This window comes from Bactrocera dorsalis, chromosome 4 (assembly GCF_023373825.1).
Source record: "Bactrocera dorsalis isolate Fly_Bdor chromosome 4, ASM2337382v1, whole genome shotgun sequence".
NCBI classification, from domain to species: Eukaryota; Metazoa; Arthropoda; class Insecta; order Diptera; family Tephritidae; genus Bactrocera; species Bactrocera dorsalis.
The window spans coordinates 24,844,995-24,847,115 of NC_064306.1; the positions used below are offsets into that span (position 1 = coordinate 24,844,995).

At 35.3% G+C, this 2,121-nt stretch overlaps 1 long non-coding RNA gene across 1 annotated transcript; it reads left to right on the forward strand.

Annotated features, from left to right (window-relative positions):
- The first annotated feature begins 425 nt into the window (after positions 1-425).
- Positions 426-1,498, forward strand: LOC125778310 (uncharacterized). Its single transcript, XR_007422624.1, has 3 exons — positions 426-644; positions 710-1,308; positions 1,364-1,498. It is a non-coding gene; the product is annotated as an uncharacterized LOC125778310 (long non-coding RNA).
- Positions 1,499-2,121: the final 623 nt, after the last annotated feature.

Sequence of the window (2,121 nt, forward strand, 5' to 3'; positions counted from 1 at the left end):
TAAACTTTTTCTATAAAATAAAGCGCGACAGTTATTTGGGCCCACCCTGTAAGTATGTGTATTTCTTATTCTTTTTAGACAAAGACTGAATTATGTTGTTAGCACTTTGAATAAGTGCAACAACGAGCAGTTGGCAGAAATTAAACGCCTTAAGATTTCAATTAAGACTGCGGAATTTCACCGGAGTAATTTGGAGCAAAAACTTAGTTGCATTTTCACCATCGGCCAGGTAAGTGCCTCCATTCTAAGATGTATGTTACAAGATATGTTTACTAAAGATCCTTACATGTGGATTGAAAAATTAAGAGATGGAAACAAAAGGCGAAACTGGAAAGAAGAAGACATTGCTAAGTAGATCACACTGTACTCAACGAGTCCGAAAGCGTATAAACTCTTGAGAAGAAACAACTTTCCTCTACCAGGTGTGCGCACTCTCCAATGGTGGTCCAAAAAAATTGATGTTGCTCCAGGTGTGATAGAGCCAGTAATGAAATTGTTGACGGCAGCAACTGAGCTAACACAGGCGCAAAAAGTTTGTGTACTCAGTTTTGATGAGATGAAAATACGAAGGACTTATTGCTACGACAAATCAACAGACTCCACATTGCCTCCTGTTAACTACGTTCAGGTGGCAATGATAAGAGGTAACTCCACTCGTTAATTTACATGAAATAAATTTATTTCTACAATATTTTGTGTTTTTTTTTAGGTTTGATAAGTAAATGGAAACAGCCTGTATTCTACGAATACGACTGCAAAATGACAAAAGAGATATTGTTCGAAATATTGTCGAACGTGAAGAAATGCGGATTCAGTGTTGTTGCTTTTGTAAGCGATTTGGGTGGAGCAAATAGAGTGCTATGTAGTGATCTAGAGATAAATGTGGAAAAGCGTTGGTACATTCATTAAACAATTAAAAAAATTACGATAAAAGAATTTTAATTATGTTATTATTATTTTTTCTTTTTTAGGTTCTCACACAACGGAGACAGGATTGTGGTTTTTGCTGATGTCCCCCACCTAATAAAACTTCAAAGAAATCATTTTATTGATAATGGCTTCACTATTAATGGAACAGTTGTCAGAAAGGATATAATTCTGAAGCTACTTTCACTTACATCCAACGAGCTTTCCATCACCCATAAAATTTCGCAAAAACATTTGAGTGTAACAGGAGCGGAGAGACAGAAGGTTAAACTAGCCACAAAATTGTTTTCCCACACAATTGCTCAAGCTATAACTCGAGCGGCTAGTTTAGGCTTACTAAGCGACGAGAATTGGGAAGAATGTTATCGGCTTTTTAAAATTGTAAGTAGAATGTAAAATATTAAATGTTCATATTTAATAAATAACTATTTTGTAGACAAATGACTGGTCCGACATAATGAATGTCAGGGTGCCCAAAGATGGAGTGAGGGAACGCTTGCACGCCTATGGTTTGGCTTTGAACACCCAAAATAATATTTTGAATCAGATGACGGAGTTGATGTGATCAATGATGGTAATTGGCAAAACTGGATTGCTTCCATTCCAAAAAGATCTTGTAGTATAACACTTTAGCTGTATATTTAATAAGTTCTTTTCTTTAACGTTTGATTTTACTTTTGATTTACAGGTATACTCCAAAGCAATAATGCTTTGAAATTGCTGCTGGATGATTTACGACAGGAGTACAAAATCGACTAGCTTTTAACCTACCGCCTAAACCAGGACGTTTTGGAGAATTTCTTCGGAATAATAAGGTCAAAAGACGGCCTTCACGATCACCCTGACAGACAGAAGTTTAAGTATGGACTGCGTTCGTATATACTTGGTCACAACGAAGGAGCAATAACAGAAGCAGGAAACGTAGAAATCGATAATACCCCGGATTTAGAGGGGAATTATTTATCTCTTACCGGTAATTATCAAAATATTTAAAAGTACATAGTATTATAATCTTAAATTAAAGACAAAATTTTAGTATAAAATTGTAATGTATAAAATTAACTAAACATGTATTCCATTTATTTAATATTTTTCAGCGTGTGTCAGTTGATCTAAATACCACTGACCCAACTGACAAAAATGAGGACTTGGAGACGATGAACAACGATAGTCTTGAAAATTTGGCAGGGTATA